At 36.7% G+C, this 18,375-nt stretch overlaps 1 protein-coding gene and 1 pseudogene across 6 annotated transcripts in view; one reads left to right on the top strand and one right to left on the bottom strand.

The window, feature by feature from the left end:
• Positions 1-18,375, bottom strand: part of LOC111556367 (casein kinase 2 subunit alpha' interacting protein) — a 387,346-nt gene that overhangs the window by 304,276 nt on the left and 64,695 nt on the right. The window lies entirely within an intron of this gene.
• Positions 6,084-6,965, top strand: LOC101080397 (annotated as a pseudogene).

Genomic DNA, 18,375 nt, shown 5'->3' with positions numbered 1-18,375 from the left:
ACTAAAATAGAAATTTTCTGAGAGGGTCCTGGGCATGATCAGTATTTTTCAATATCTTCCCAAGTGATTCTGGTGAGGTGTGAGTGTAAGAGATAATGCATGATTTTTCTCCTTTGCCTTCATTCTGCATACTGCCTATATAGCCTTCTGGACCTCAGAAGATCCTTTCAACTGCTCTAAAAGGAACATCAAAGACTTAGCCCTTAAAGCAAAAAACTTCTTGTTGGTGTTTGTTTTATTAAAGAGATTTATAAAAGTTCTCTTTGCCATTAAGTCTTCTTCATATTCAAGAGACGAAATTTTAAAGCACAAAGAAACCATAATAATGAACCAAATGCCTAATTTCAAATAACACTAATCTTAGAATTCTCCTTTCCTTTCCCCTCACTTTCCCCTCGTTGACTATAGCTGGGTGTAACTAGTGAAATATGATTTTATGCCATACTAAATGCTGCTAAAAACTACAGGATAAAGATACACAAACGGGTACATGCACACACACACACACACACACACACACACACACACACACATGCTCACAGACCTTTAGCTCCCTGTAGACATTTGGAAGTTGTCAGCGGTAGCATAATGACAATCCTAATTATTAAAATTACTCTTGTGTGGAGAGTGGTTTAGAATAAGACACCGACAGGCATGCAATATGTTAACTGCACCATGGTCTTTTTCCTTTCTTTTAAAATGAAATTCTTAGGAATATTCCACTGGCTTTCATCAAAGCACCTCTCATCATCCCAGTGACATGCACCCTCTCACACATTCCAAAGGAATCACCGATGAATTCTGATTTCATAAGAATTCTAATGCTCTAAAAAATATATGCTTTATTATTCAGTTTGGTCAAGAGATTTCCTCACAAATGCATCTACAAAACTTACTATAGTCTCAATTTCTCACATTTTAAAAATATATAATCATATTTTTACTGATTCTCAAATTCTTTATGTTACCACAAAGATGCTGTGATAAAATATTGTAAATTTGAAAACTTTGCACGTATTTTCTTTCAGATCTCAAATAGAGCTAGTCCTTAACCTTTAAGAAAGAATTTCCTATCTTCTATTGTAATGCAAATGTGTAAATACATGATTGTTTTATTCAGTACAAGTCAAAATGTCACAGGGTCTAACATGGACCTTTGTGGATCATAGAAAATGTCTAGTAGACAAGAGCTAGAGTATAGAAAATAACAAGGGCTCTTGTATGTTGCTTCAGGAAGAACCAGGACCAACGTGTAGCAGTTACATGGAAGCAAACTTGAGATCAATATAAAATGGAATGAACAATCAGATCTAACTGAAAAATGTGCCCCCTTGCCTATTGTAGTTGGTTCTTGGTATGTCCAATGTGGGAATTTCTCCATTAAAAAAAGTTTTATTTATTTTTGAGAGAGAGATCATGAAGGGGGGAGGGGGGTAGGCAGAGAGGGAGAGGGAGAGAGAATCCTAAGCAAGCTTTGCAGTGTCAGCACAGAGCCTGATGTGGGACTTGATCTCACCAACCATGAGATCATGACCTGAGCCAAAATCAAGAGTCAGACACTTAATTGACTGAACCACCCAGGGACCCCAGGAATTGCCCATTTTTTAAAATAATAGGGCTACAATGGCTACAAATGGGAGGCAATACAAAGCTGATAAGTTCTCGATTTTTTCTCTATCCCATGGAGGGAATGTCAAACATTCATTCTCAGACACAACCAAGCACCAGCCCAAGCAAAAGCACTCTTATTTCTCTGCATAACAGATTGTATTCTGAACAGGCCAGGAGAGGTAATTAAATATTTGGGTTTTTAAATGCCTACCCTTCCAGCTCCCAGGCAACCTTCTGTTGGGGCCAGATAACCAAGAATAAAGTACATGCTCAAATCTTTATCTCAGAGCACAGAGGCAGTATAAAAACAAACATTAAATACCAACAAATGCAGCTATTTATTGTGTAAATAAACTAAATTGCATCCCTATTTTTCTGTCATCCCATTTTCCCTGTGCTTCAATCAGTGAAGTATGTAAATTAAGGGCAGGTCTTTGTTAGTTTAAAAAACAAACAAAAAAGGTATTGTATAATCTGTGTCTAGTAATCTTAAATAATACCACTCAGTTTTGATCCAGTTTGCAAGAAAAAAAATATTTGTTTGATATAAAAGACATTGAATAATTTATGTAATATTTAATAATGTAGTAAACTAGGGAGAATTCAAAAAGACACTCGTGGTGCTCTACATTATTTTCATGCCATACTGTTTCATATGAGCCCATACGCTAGACTATTAGCATGGGCAATTAAAAAGGAGAAATCTCACCTAATTTGGTAATTAAGCCAACAAAAAAAAATCTGCTTTTATTTTGAATGATAATATAACAGCTTTTTAATCAAGCAATTTGAATTGCCAAGAACTTCTCTTGAAAATAAATAAATTAATGCGTTAGGATTTACAGTTATGTTGTCTTAAGCTGACCATCGTTTCTTCTATACCCAGAAGCTGCCTATGAGAAGTAAATGTGTTAAGGGTGATAAATGTCTATGATTCAGTGATATGGAATAGTAAGAGTCTCAGGAGCAAAGAAGGATAATAATTTCCATCCACCCTCGAAGCTATAACAGTGTAGTACTGATCTCTCTCTGTCTTAATTGTAAAGCTATCTTGATCTGTTTATCTGAGGTTTCAGAATGCTATTGGGTTTTCTTATCTCAGCTATGCACTGAACTTAAGCCTGTGATCTATAGGGAACAATCTGATTCACTAGAAAGATGCAAAACCTGTAAACAAAGTGCAAATGCAAGTGGCATTTTCTTGAATGCCTGAGTTCCAATTCTCTGTGGCTGGCTCAAGCCTCTGTTACCCTATTTCATCCAAGCCTCTGAAGAGCAACAAGGCTAAACTTGGCTTCTGTATTTCTGATTTTTGGCATAGATTCACATTAAGGCATCTCAATGAAACTTAAGGTCTAACGGGAAAATGTTACACTCCCAGGTCATCACACCTGCCAAGGCGGTTCACTTCAGGCTATAAGATAAAAGAAACATTATTCATGCAGGATCTGGAGTTAGGGCTTGTAAAGCAAGCTGTATACATTAGTGTGTCTCTTGAAGTCAGATGAATTTTGCAAGGAACTATGTCCAGAGCACCTCACTGGTTTGTGAAGATTAAGTGAGATTACGCATGTCAAGAGAATAGCTTAAAGTCTGGAATAGTTGACATTGGATACATGTTGGTTTCTTGCTACCCTTTCCATTCCTTCCCCACTTTAATTATTTCCTTTAAAGACCATACTACTCTTATTTAGGGAATATTGCTCTCAGTTTACAAATGGAAAAATGGAAATTCAGAGGCGTTAAAATTTTCCCAAACTATACCGTGAATGATGGACATCAGAATCAGTTTTTACCCAAGTCCATCTGATTCCACCACACCACTATTTTTCTAAGAAAATATAACACCATCCTAATTGTTTACTCTGTAGAATACCTCAAAAGAATAGGAAGACACCTCCCGTGATGCTAAACTCCTACTTTGTTGGTATCTTGAGCTAATCTTTCTTATTAGTTTTATCTTTTGAATCTAGACTAGGAAATAGAAATCGTATTCCATTTTCAGAGATGAATGTTGTAATGCTGTTGCTGGGTTTTTCTACATCAGTAACTGAAATGATTGTGAAAATTTTAGAAAAAAAACACCACTGTTCATAATGCTATGAATAACAGCATTAAATAACTACTGTTAGTAATATTTTGTTATATATACTGCCTTTTATGCTTTTACATGGGTATAAATTCAAGGATTTATATACTTTTTAATAAAATTAAGATCATACTAAATACTTTTTTGGAGGGTACACATGCTTTTTCTTTTGAAAACTCAACTAAAAATCTTTGAACACAATCTTAATAAATTCATTGTTTCCAGTTGTATAGAAATTACATAATTTATTTTCATAATCCCCTAATTGGGTATGTATTAGTTATTTCTATTTGAATACTGTACTAAGTACCATTTACTATGCATTTATCATCTTGTGTAATCCTCTTAATTTTACAGTTATAACTTCACCAAGAGGTAGGCATTTTAAATATTTTCTATCATAAAAATGAGGAAATAAAACAAAGAATCTTTAATACTCTGCCTTTAAAAAATCCTGCTTTTAGGGGCATCTGGGTAGCTCAATTGGTTAAGTGTCTGACTTTGGCTCACGTTATGATCTCACGGTTTGTGAGTTCAGGCCACATGTCGGGCTCTGTGCTGACAGCTCAGAGTCTGGAGCCTGCTTCAGATTTTGTGTCTACCTCTCTCTCTGCCCCTCCCCTGCTCACAATCTGTCTCTCCATCTCAAAAATAAACAAACATTTAAAAAATCCTGCTTTTAAAAATCTTTGTAGATATTTTTTGGATATTTCTGATTTTCTTAGGCTATGTTACTCAAATTTACAAATAGTTTTCTCAATATATTGTACCTTTTTTTTTTTAAGTTTATTTTGAGAGGGACAGAGACAATATGAGTGGGGTATGGGCAGAGAGAGGAGGAAAGAGAGAATCCCAAACACGCTCCATGCTGTCAGAGCTGAGTCTGACATGGGGCTTGAACCCACGAAACTATGAAATCATGACCTGAGCTAAAACCAAGAGTCGGATGCTTAAGCAACTGAGCCACCCAGGTGTCCCAATATATTTTACTTTTCAGCAGTTGAGAGTACCTGTTGCCTTGGACTATCTCATTACTTCTAATCTTAAAATATTTTATTAAATGAGAGAAAAAATTTCTACTTTGGTATTATATTTAAGTTCCTGACTTTGATTATTAGTGATAAATATTTCATAAGGTGCTGGCCATTTGTCTTTATTCCTCTGTTGATAACCTATTTATGATAACCATTTTTCTATTAAAGAGGCTATCTTTTCATATTGATCATAAAATTTTCTTACAAATTAGTTCTATTAACCATTTGTCATATATTTGCAAATATTTGTCACTCCTGTGTGGGGAAGGGGGTTAGGATTATCAATAAATCACATTTATTACCCTCTCTGCCACATCCACATAAAAATAGCTTATGTATCAATTTTTATTTTGAAAAATGTTATATCCACTGAAAGTGTGTTTAAAAAGTTTGAAAACACAGTACCACCTGTTAACATTCTGCTAGACCTGTTTTATTTTGATCTATCTACACACACGAACACACACACACACACACACACACACACACACACACACACACTTACACTTGCAAACCTTCCAAAACAGGTTGCAGATATCACTTAAGTTTCAGCACTAAATACCTCACCATGCATCTTCCAAAGAGTGAAATACTATTTCCTGTGAAACCACAACATGATTGCCACACCAAAAAAGTCAACAATAGTGTTATCCAATATCCATATACAAGTAAATAGCCTCCATTACCTTAGATATCTTTTCAAAACCCAGTGGTTCATAGCATTCGACTATTATGTCTCTTTAGTTCCCTCAATCCAGTAGAGCCAAATGCTCCTTCCTTGGTCATTTGTGATATTAACTACTTGAATAGTCCAGGTCAGGCAACTTATAGAACATCCCACTTTCTAGACGTAGCTGTTTTCTCATCATTAAGTTTAGGTCAAACATATCTGACAAGAGCATGTATAGGAGTTTATTTTCCAGTGCATTATATCATTAGTTACTGCTTGCTAAATCAAAGTAAATTAAAGTCACACAGGCAAATTGGGATTGATGGACTAGCAGCTTTATTACTCAAAGGATTCCCCAGGAGAACTAGATTAAGAAATATATACCTGAAAGTTTTTAAGAGACTAGATCTTGAAGGTTCTCAGCACAAAAAGGAAGTGGTAACTATTCAACATGTTGGAGGTGTTAGCTAACACTACAACGGTATTCATATTGTAATATAGAAGTTTATCAAATCAATATGCTACATCTTAAACTTATACAATCATATGTTAATTATATTACAATAAGAAATAAATTTTAAAAATTTAAATTTTATTTTTTAAAAAGTATAGCTTGGAAGTATGGCGGGGCCTCTCTGCAAGACTAGATATCAGGATCCCTAATCCTTCACCATCCAAACTGAGAGGGAATCAAATGGCAGGCAAAAAAGCTGAGAAGCCAGATGCTAAGGAGAAGAAACCTGAAGCCAAGAAGGCTGATGCTGGTGGCAAGGTTAAGAAGGGTAACCTCAAGACTAAAACACCAAAGAAGGGGAAGCCCCACTGCAGCCGAAACCCTGTCCTAGTCAGAGGAATTGGCAGATATTCCCGATCGGCTATGTATTCGAGAAAGGCCATGCACAAGAGGAAGTATTCAGCAGCCAAATCCAGGATTGAAAAGAGAAAGAAGGAGAAGGTTCTTGCTACTGTCACAAAACCAGTTGGTGGCGACAAGAATGGTGGTACTCGAGTGGTTAAACTTTGCAAAATGCCTCAGGAGCTGTTTGAGCCAGGGCAAAAAAACCTTTCAGTCAACATGTGAGGAAGCTGTGAGCTAGCATCACTCCTGGGACCATTTTGGTCATCCTCACTGGGAGCCACAGAGACAAGAGAGTGGTTTTCCTGAAGCAACTGAGCAGTGGCTTGCTACTTGTCATTGGACCTCTGTCCCTTAATCGAGTTCCTCTGTGTAGAACACACCAGAAATTTGTCATTGCCACCTCCACCAAAATTGCTATCAGCGGTGCGAAAATCCCCAAACACCTCATTGATACTTTAAGAAGAAGAAGCTGCGTAAACCCAGACACCAGGAAGGTGAGATCTTCAATACGGAGAAAGAGAAATATGAGATTACAGAGCAGCTCAAGGTTGATGAGAAAGCTGTGGACTCGCAAATTCTGCCAAAAATCAAAGCCGTTCCTCAGCTTCAGGGCTACCTCCGCTCTGTGTTTGCTCTCACAAATGGAGTTTACCCTCACAAATTGGTGTTCTAAATTTCTTACAAAGAACCTAATTAAATAACGGATCCATCCAAAAAAAAAAAAAAAGTATAGCTTGAACGAAAAGTCAAAATAGGGATATCTACTTCTACCCATTGAAAATTACCAGTTTACTTCATCCATCTTACCATGGGTGGCTGACAAATGACAAACCATGTATTCCCATCCCTTATCTCAGCCATATAAATTTCATAAATTTACAATTGAAAAAGCAGATTTGCATGATGAAACTGTACTAAGCATACTTAAATAAAGCTTGCCACAAAACAGAAATAAAGACAATATGCTCCTCCAAGTAGAGAAAGATAAAGACCATGTCATAAGATGAGCAAACATTCTTCCTCCAATATTCAAATATTCTTCCTCCAGTCATAAACATAAGGTGAGTCATTCCTCTAGGAGAAAAATAATGGTCCAGAAGGATAATCCAAATGCCATCCAATTCTAGGTAATGAGCAGGAAGCTTTTCCCGCTAAGGAAGGTAAAAACTGGGGCGCCTGGGTGGCTCAGTCAGTTAAGCATCCGACTTCGGCTCAGGTCACGATCTCACGGTCCCTGAGTTCGAGCCCCGCGTCGGGCTCTGTGCTGACAGCTCAGAGCCTGGAGCCTGCTTCGGATTCTGTGTCTCCCTTTCTCTCTCTCTCTCTCTCTGTTCTTCCCCTGTTCATGCTCTGTCTCTCTCTGTCTCAAAAATAAATAAACATTAAAAAAAAAGAAGGTAAAAACTGACTCCTCTAGTGAGCTTTTACTCTTTAATTTCATTCACAATGGATTCTTAAAATAGACACACACAGAAATCCACAGACTATTTATTCTATATAGTCAAAATGATCAATACATTATTTATGATTTCTTCATTTTTCTTAATTCTGACAAAACCATTACTTATCCAAAAATAAAATAAGTATTTACCTAATTGTTTATGACTAATTTTTTTTCATACCAAACTTTTTACTTCAAGTTTATTTTTTATATTCAGAACACATTATGCTACCCTTTCTCTCAGGGTATTCTAACAGTGTTGTCAAATAGAAATCTGTGCAAGCCATACATGTAAGTTCAAATTTTATAATTACCACATTAAAAAGCTTAACAGAAACATGTGAAAATGAGTTTAAAATTTTATTTAACCCAATCTTTCTAAAATATTGTCATTTCAACAATTAACCAATATGAAATTAATATTTAACAAAATATTTCATTCTTTTTTCACACTGTTGAAGTGTCCAGACTAGGTCTAAGACGGAGGTACTCATGCCAAGCTGCACATCAGCAAACTAAAACTAAATGTCTGTGATCAGCTCTCTCATGAAAGGATGGCCTACGTCTACCGATCAGCACTGGCTCGCTCAGCACAAATCACCTGACCAGCTTCAAAATTCCCTTTGCTCTATATAAGCACATGCCCAGTGTAACTTCCTTGTTTCTGCTCACTTTGCTCTATAAAACCCTCTCAGTTTGTACAACTCTCTGAAGCTCCTCTCTGTTTTCTAGACTGCCTACTTCCCAATTCATGCATCACTAAATAAAAGTCAACTGGATCTGAAATTTTCTTTTAACAATACCAAGTCTTTGAAATCTGGAATGTATTATATACTCACAAAACATCTCATTACAGACTCTATAGATTCATCTGCAATACTTAGCATGTAGTTAATTTTTTTTAATGTTTAATTTTTTTTAAACAGATAGAGCTCGAGACACAGAGGGGCAGAGGGAGAAGGAATCACAAAATCCGAAGCAGGCTCCAGGCTCCGAGCTGGATGAGGGATTCAAATCCACGAACTGTGAAATTATGACCTGAGCCAAAGTTGGACACTTAACCGACTGAGCCACCCTGGCTCCCCACTGAGCATGTATTTAGATTTAATAAACCTACAATAAAAAAAGGAGATTCATATACCTAAGTTTTCCAAAAAAACAAAAAATATTTCAATAAGTGCATCAAGTATCAGTTTTGAAATTAAAATTAAATTAAAATTAAATTAAATTAAAAATTCAGTTCTTTATTCACACAATACACATTCCAAGTTCTTAATAGTTACATGGGGTGGGGCACCTGGGTGGCTCAGTTGGTTGAGCGTCCGACTTCAGCTCAGGTCATGATCTCACCACTCGTGAGTTCAAGGCCCACATCGGGCTCTGTGCTGACAGCTTGGAGCCTGGAGCCTGCTTGGGATCCTGTGTCTCCCTCTCTCTCTGCCCCTAACCCACCTGCATTCTGTCTCTGTCTCTCTCAAAAATAAATAAACATTAAAAAAATCTTTAAATAAAAAAAATAGTTACATGGGGTTAGTTGCTATAGTATCAAACAAGGACGTCTAGAGAATCCATATCGACTTAGTGTCTGAGTAGAGATTCAGTTTAATGAATATCTTTAATATATAGTGCTTACAATATACTTAGCTTAAGAAAACTCATAGTTGAGGCTGATAAGACTTTGATCATTTAGGAGAGACAAAGTATAAGTGATGTTGATACATGATTAATAGATGATAGATAGATAGATAGAGTAAAATGTACAGTACATTTCATGTCACTTGAAATATCTGGAATTAGAGAAAGCACGATGGCTTACTTTTGCTTCAGAACTAGGACTGTTTTGAGATTTGTTCTGAGCACCCCCCACACACAAAAAGTTAACATTGAAAATTAAAACACATTTAATTAACGTTAATTAAAACACATTTTTTTAAATTTTTTTTTAACATTTATTTATTTTTGAGACAGAGAGAGAGTATGAACAGGGGAGGGTCAGAGAAAGAGGGAGACACAGAATCTGAAACAGGCTCCAGGCTCTGAGCTGTCAGCACAGAGCCCGACGCGGGGGTCGAACCCACGGACCAGGAGATCATGACCTGAGCTGAAGTCGGACGCTTAACCGACTGAGCCACCCAGGTGCCCCTAAAACACATTTTTAATCTGACTTCATTCTCTGATGTTTTCCTCATTGGTTTGAATAAAGAGAAAATTTTCATCCTTCTCATTCATTTAAAAATGAGTGATAATTTTAAATATAAAATATAAATATATTCAATTGCATCACATAAGGAAACTTGCCATAGATAATTTAAGGTAACAAAAACCTGTTTTCAATACTATACCACAAACACTTCTGGGTTTTTTTGTTTGTTGTTTTGTTTTGTTTTTTCCCTCCCCTCTACCACAAACATTTGTAATTTTGTAACATTAAATATGTCTTGCTCCATCAGCAGTGAAAATGGGAAATAGCTTCATTTTTGAAGACAACATGAACATTTTATTCCATTGCTATTTGTTTTGCTCCATCTCTCTAAACACAACAAAAGTATTTTATAGATGAGTAATCTTAGGCACCAAAGTCAAGCGTTTATCGCCACAGTTCATACAACAAGCCACCACTGTGCTAACAACTCATTGTGAAGTTGACTTCTTGTCCATAAAGCCAGGAAATAATCAACGGCAGCATTTGCCAATAATTAAATTCATACTTAGGTTTCACATGTTTCAATAATGAGATGGGAGACTAGACATAACAATAAAATGAGTAAACTTATAGGAAACAATTTATATTGAACCTGAAAAGACAAGTTTAGAGGTAGTAAACGATATCTATAATCTCATGAACAGTCTTTCTGAAGATTTATTGAACAGGTTTTTTTTTTTCTTTCTGAGGATTTATTGTCAATCAGATAGCCACAAAAGACAAGTTCTTTAAAGGGCTTCAGTGGCAGGAGAGTTTCATGAATGGACCAATGGTTCATACTGCAACAAATCAAAGGGAAGGCCTGGGCTTCTGTAACTAGAGATCTTTATAAATGTCAGACTCCTGGTGATCTCAAGTATGGGTCTGATTTTCACACACCTCCATTGATTTCTACATGTGCTACAAAGGAACAGACCCTTTTCATTTATAGGAATAATTTGCTATATAAAAGAAAACCCTCCCAATTTTAGAAATATGCAGGGGTGGGTCATCTTCAGGATATTCTAAACATTGCAATTTGATTAAAGTTACTGCTCAAATGCAGTTTTCATGATTTCCATTTACAGAGCTTATTTTTTTTAGATCAGTGAACCACATTTTCCCATGAAATAAAACGAACACCCATATGTTTTTAGTCATTTTGTGACAAAATTTGGATTCTTTCTCTTAAAGACTTTGGAGTTTGATTTATTGACCTAGGCTAGATAGGATTTCTTGACTACTGTTGGGTAAAAGGCTTCTTGTGACACACAATGGTCCTAATTCAGGCTCAGATAATGGCCCTAGGACAGCTAAAAATACATCACCCTGATGCATTTGTTACGGAAGTTGGATATTATCAATGCTTGTATAACTGTTCCTGTAGTAAAGGAAGATTTAAATTTTTATTGTTTCATGTTATAAGTGACCAATAAAATGAATAACATACATCCCATTATACAATTGGAGACAAGACCACTGGCTTTTCTAGAAAATAGAACAAAAATACAAATATGAAAAAAGAACCTAAAGGAAACAAAACAAAATGATCTTGTAACTAAGTAACTTGCTCCTTAAATTATATTCAACTTCTATGTAGCTTTGCACATGTGTGCTACAATTTGTCCTAGGAATAATTTTTATCACTCACATTCTGCTAAATAAGCTAGTTTTTTTTTGGGGGGGGGGGTTGGTTGTCGTTTTTTCTATTTGCCTCACTGTAGTGTAAGTGCCTAACAATTAGTTTTGATTGTAATGTAAGGACATTAAACTGTTGATGCCAAGGCATTGACTTCAAAGCCATGCATCTCAAATAAACATATTGTCAGCTACTAAGCAGTGAGAAAAAGAGGCAGGCAGCCCCACTTAGGAGGTTCCCCTTTTAGAAAGCTTTGGGTGACCTAGATAACGGACTGCCAGAGTGACCCTGCTTTTCCCTTCCCATGCTTTAATTCTTGCTCTTATGTTTTAAATTCACCAACAGCAAACCCCAAAAAACCCTAGGAATCCCGCCTTTGATCCCAATAAAGGCAGACTTCTAGATCCTTGAATGAGCACCCTGTCTCTACCTGAGGCCTTGCTGTGTGGCCATGAACACATGGTGTACCCTGCAGGGTTTTTGAGTAATAAGCCTCGTTTCATCAAAGTTCTCCGCCGATGGCTGCTGAGCTGCGTCTCGCAGTTAGGAGAATCACAAGAGCCAGTCCAGCCACAGCACTGGCGCCGGTCAGAGAAACATCTGTGGGGCTCACCACAAACTGTACGGGCCAAATGAGTGCTCCAGGCATTGCTAGCCAATAGCATCACTATTGATAGCCTGAGACCGACACAAAACATTCACTTTTCTGTAATTTGGTGTTGAGAGCACTTAGAAAGTGCATTTTAATGTTTAGAGCAAAGTTTTCATTTGTACCTGGCTACCTAGACATTTTTTTGCCCCAATCCCTGAAATGACAGAAAGAAATCATTTTCGCATATAATAGAGACAACGTATTTAGCAGAGAACAACATGCTGTTGCCTTAGCCAATCCTCATTCTGGGCAACTAATTTGAATAGCTAGTTAATTTCTGCAAGCAGCATCTTCTATTTTCTCAGAAAATGAGGGGAAGCCTGGGTTGGAAGAGGAGGAACGGGAGGGAAAGACAGGCAAATACAGAAATAGAGTGGATAACTGCTGAGGCATGGCTAATCAGAAAGGACACTCCATGCATATTATGGACCCATTGTGATAATAAAATTGGAATAAAATTGCCTACCCAAACCACTTGAGACACTCTGCATCTTTAATTTTTAAAGTTATGAAGACACTTGACACAGAAGGGGATCAATTATCATGAGTTTGCGTGCAAATACTTACTTAAGCAAGGCAGTGGGTCAGAGTCAGTAGGAAAATTGCAGGCTTGCAGCCACGTAATGGCAACTAATTACACTATTCCAGGGCCCCTTTCCAATGGTCTCAGTTGGCATTAATGGCTATGGCTGATTTATTCTGAATCACTTTCAGGGGTCTGAAGTTATGATAAATTTATGTATTTGCTAAAGAAAACTGCTTCTGATAATGAATCCACCAAAACAATAAAACAAAAAGGAGTCCTCCAGTTAACTTGTTAGGTGCTCAAATCTTTGAGATGAATAGTTTGGCACATTTTAATCATGGAACAGGGCGTCTGGCTTAGTATATAGGCAGCTCCCAGATCACAATAACCCCTCTTACAATGGGCAACCTTGAACATACACATTTTGGGACATAAAAATTTAGACTGTCTCCCTGTATGGAACATTAATAGAGTGCTTTATTTCATATAAAATAAAGTAAATAAGGAGCTTCTCTCTGTGGTAATAGTTTTAAGGGTCCGTTCAGACACTGACTTGGTTTCAGATTATCAAGACAAATTCAATTTTTTGTTGTTGTTATACTGTGAAATTAATCAGCTGATTTAATAGAAGTCTTTACACTTCTTCTTTGTTCCATTGCCACAAAATCTGGAGAGATTACCATTTCTGTAAGGTCAAGTCTGAGAAAAAAACAACAACAAATTGGTCTGGTAGACAAGAAAACTGAATTTCATTCCCAAGTCCATTAAATGAGCAGTCAGACATGCAGTGAACAATAAAAATAAGCAACCTCCATTTCCTGTCTTTATTCCTTTAAGGAAAAACTCACATCCCTCTAACCCTGTTGCCTATGCAAAAACGACCTAGGTAGATGCAACGTATTTTTCTCTTTCGTATCTGTTAGTAATATGCCCATTAAGAAGTGAATTTAGTACTGGTAAATAAATTGCTTTTTCTTTCTGTTCTATTGAATGTAATGTTTTAATGTGTATTTAAAATTAATCCATTACATATAAAAGTAATTCCATTCCACGGTATTTCCCTGAATCTCTTCCAAAGTATATCGCCTTTACAGTAAATAAGCTTTGCTTGTGGGGAAAAAAAAATCCTCTTAACCATTAAAAAGAAAAAAGTATATGTTCTCAGCCTGCATGGCCACCTGTGTCACCACCTACACTGTGGGTGGACATGATATGCTGTCCTCAATCAGATGCAGTAACCATGTCACCAAAAACAAGAAGAGATTACTGTGAATACTACACATGCCACCAAGAAGCTAATCAAATTTTAATGTCAGCTCCTCATTTTGCTAGCTTGAATCCTTAAAAACATAAAATATATATATTCCCATGTTTAGCATAATTAACATTACATGAAATGCATAAATGTGCATTCAGAACCTCCCTTCCTTTTCCTACCTTTGCTGAAATGTCCACTTTATTTCTTCCTGAAATTTACAATCTATTTGAATTAGAAGAAGAGTGTTGGCACAATGCTGGGTAATACCTGGCTCGATATTGAGTAAATGGGTCCACACTGGCATCCTTGAACGCACACACTTTGAAGAGGCAGGACTGAAAAACTACCCCCCTCTACTGATACGTGGATCAATATGGTTAGTAGATGTAGTAGTTTTTCCTTCTTCCATCCTCTTTGTGGTCTACTTGGGGGTGGGAGGCTATTAGCAGTGGAGTAGGAACTAACAGCATTACATGCTACAAAGAGCAATTGCCTGAGCAATTTTCCTGAGCCAGAGCCAAAGCAAAGCAATGTAATGCTCCCCCTCGCCTCTCTGTCAGCCACATGAGAGTGGAGCTGCACGGTGATCTCCACAGGGCAAATTCCGTGACAGAAACTGACTTCTGTGGCCAATTGCAAGGCGGCATGGGTCTGTCTCAAGTAGGAATTTAAATATTGAATACTATGTACAGTTTTTTCTTTTCTTTTCTGGGGCTATCAAAAATAAAAACTTTAATAACACAGGTGTGTTTCCTTGACTTCTTTGGAAGAAAATACCTTCTAGCTAGAAAAAGATGCACAATGTTATTTGAAAATATTAGTATTATCATTATCATTTGGTATTTTAATATCAAGTCCAGTGAAACAGTGGCCAAAAGTTCCATTTTAAGATTGTTCAAACTTATATCTTTCAGCTAATATATGTACAAAATATTCCTTGAGATCTGACCATTCAATGTAGAGTGTCTCTTTCCCCCTTTTAGAATGTCACATATTTCAAAACACTGTCTCTTCACATCTAAAGAGATAAGAGGCAAATAAAATGGAAAAGTTCAACTGCCAGATAAACCTTCTGTAGGTAATATTTAAAGAATCTGTTCTTCCCATATCCCAGGCCTGAAAATATAAGTAGATTGTATTCATTCAATCTAAAGGTTCAAAGCGCATGTAATCACTGTTCATTAAACAAGTAACTACCTGCACTTAACTTTCTTCTTCCAGTTCTAGCTTTGGATAGAATTTTACTGTTTCAATTTCAAATTCAAAGCTATGCAATTGTGATAGCCATTTATTTTGTACTTTTATATTGGTATTTTAATACCTTACTTAGGCTTATTTTCTTCTATTTAAGTTTTTACATATGATATAAAAAGTGATGATTTTTTCAAAAAGAAACAGTCTTCAAATAAAGTCACAATAAGGCAAAGGCTACAGTTGAGCAATCAATGAGATTGAACACTATTTATTGCTCATTTTATGAAATCATAGAATCATCAATTCAGGAGATAATCTTAGAGATCATCTAATATAGCTCTCCTCATTTTCTAGAAGAAAAAGAAAAAATAATGAAAAAGTAAGGTTCAGAGGAAATAGGTGATTTGCTTATGACCGCATGACTAGCAGATGGCCAAGATGACACCAGACTGCTTCATTCCTGAAATATTTTTACTCTACAAGATCCCTGAGAGAATAAAGATTAAAATAGGGTAGTAATTACAAGATAAATAGATAAATAGGTATCTAGGACCAACTAAGTCAGGAAGGTGTCAAATAAAGGAAAAGTGCCTGAAAATGGTTAGTTTGATAAGAATCCCAACAGGAAACAGATGACACACTCAAATTGGCATAATTGGATAATAAATGAAGTATTTACCAAGCTGTGGGCCAGATACAAAAAAGTCATAAAAGCTAGGCCAGAGTCCAGGCTAGAAATTCTGAGCTATTCCTATTCCTAGACCAAAACTGAGGAAGAAAGTGTGGCTCCAGGAAGCCAAAGCAAGGGTCCTCTAAGGAGGGCTACCAGGACAGGAGCTCTGACCTGTGGTCAAAGGACAGAGCTAAGGAGAAGTGATCCTGCAGGGAGGGAAGCAGGGGATTGAACTCACTGATGTCTCTCGCCACCGTCTGATCTCTTGCAGCAGACTACTTGCAGTAAGTTACCAGAGGGGAAGAGGACCTCTTGATATATGGTCTATGTAGATCAGTCTCCCCGGACAGAGAGAAGAGTAGGAAGGGCAAAGTGAGGATCCAAAAAGGTACATTAAGGCATGCGGGTAAAATGTGAAGAAAGAAAGAATTGACAGACAGATAAAGAGCTTAAAAAAATCAATTGTAAAATTAGGAGCAAAAAAGTATTTACTCAAGCAAGGGGAGAATAGTGTAGAATGAGAAAGTTGTATGGGAGAATTAATAGACAGTAAGTTCAGGTTTTGGGAAAGAGGAAAAGAAGAGTTAATGGAGAGGAAGAGGGAAAGTTGAGGGCAAGAGAGAGAAGGTTGATGGTGCGATGGGTATAAACATATTAAATTTTAAAGAAAAAAATCATTTTTTCATGTAAACCTGTTCTAGCCTGGGCTAGAGAGAAGTTTCTTTTTTTTAAGTTTATTTATTTATTTTGAGAGAGAGACAGCAAGCAGAGGAGGGCAGAGAGAGAGGGAGAAAGAGAATCCCGTGTAGGCTCTGTGCTGTCAGCAGGGAGCCCGACACAGGACTTGATCCCATCAACTGTGAGATCATGACCGAAGTCAAAACCAAGAGTCGGACACTTAACCGACTGAGCAACCTGGGTGCCCCAGAGAGAAGTTTCTATCAGACTGTTCTGCTCTAACAATTATACAGTATTAAATATACAGGCTTTATGTGAATATTGAGAATTTCCAAATGACCTCAGCTGATGAAATATGTTCACTCCATCTAAAATCCTTTTCCTTTCCTTTCTTGGCATAAAAGACTCTTGAAGCATGTTGTTTGGTGTTAACTTTGCTCCCTTTCTAAGCATTCTCATTTGCCTGTGCTGCTTCTATCTACTACCAGCCCCCCATCCTTCCTGAACAGTCATCTGTGTGCATTTTCATCAAGACTGTCCCTTACAGATGCCATCAACGTACTAAACCTATCCCTGGTCTACCATTTTCCTTCTGATACTGCTCTGTCTTGCTTCTGGTTATTTAGGATTTGATTTCTTCCACAGGAACCCTCAAGCTATACAGAAAACAAGAAAAATACACCCAGTATATGGGACTTATCTCCCAATATAATCAGGAAATAAAAGAATTTGCTTCCCTTTGCTGGGAGTGTCCTTGTGTTTCTTGGCCCCTACCACATATCCATAGCTTTTCTTTTTCTTTCACCCGCAAGCATCATTTCCAACTTTTCTCCAGAATTCTTTGCCAATCAAAAGATAGACTTTCTTTGCTAAGACGTTTACCAACTTGGAATGAAATATTTTGTGCTTCTAATTTAATTTAGGATTATGCTATCATTGACCTAGAGTTTTTATTTTCTTTTGAGATTTCATTGGCCTCTGGAAGTCTCAATCCCTGCATCTATAAAAGATAAATAATAATAGCTTCTTCCTCATAAGTTGTTAAAATGATATGAGATAATCCATGTAAAGTGCTGATTACAGCACAGCAAATAATAAAAGCTCTTTAAATGTTAACTGTTGTTATTATTACTCTGTAAATGGCTGTCCATGACGGGCAAATGATTTACTGCAAAGAATAGTAATGTAGCAGCTAAGGGGTCAAAGCTCCTCTCCCAAGGATAAAGATGAAAGAACAATGCCACCCCCATTAGAATCCCTTGGTATCAATGATTAAGATCATCTCTAATGACAAGCTAGTCTTTTTCTCAGAAATGGCACATATTTATCCCCATCAATCAGATTAGCCAGTCTAGAATAAAGTTACATTTTTTCATGGTGACCTTATTTTTCCATAGCTTGTGTTTAATGAATCATATTTGGGGCATTCAACTTAATCTTGAAAAAACTAATAGAAATATTGCAGAGCAGAGTTGTATAGACATTTTGAAAATCTTTGATAAATAGCTTTGTAAATGGATCCTCACATGCATGATAGTACTAGAAAGACCTCTGTGCTAGAAGAACACAATCTAAGGAAGAATATAGGCCAGCTGACTGAAATGAAAAATATGATCTGAGGCTGAAATAGAATTAATGGAACCATACAAAACCACCCAAATTAAAACCACCACCAGATTATTACTGAGATGGTTAGTATATATGGGGAAATAATTAAATATGATCCTTTAGTTTTTAATTGGTTTATAATTGAAAATACAGAAAAGTAACCTAACAAATACCTTGTACCCACTCTCAGATTTAATAAACATGTTTTCACATTTTCTTTAGGTAATTGTGGAAAGACATAAAACAGTAAAGATTTGATCC

The sequence above is a fragment of the Felis catus genome, chromosome C2, assembly GCF_018350175.1.
Source record: "Felis catus isolate Fca126 chromosome C2, F.catus_Fca126_mat1.0, whole genome shotgun sequence".
In the NCBI taxonomy this organism is placed as follows: Eukaryota; Metazoa; Chordata; class Mammalia; order Carnivora; family Felidae; genus Felis; species Felis catus.
The sequence above is the reverse complement of the archived record's forward strand: the minus strand, read 5'-3'. Positions and strand labels throughout refer to the sequence as shown.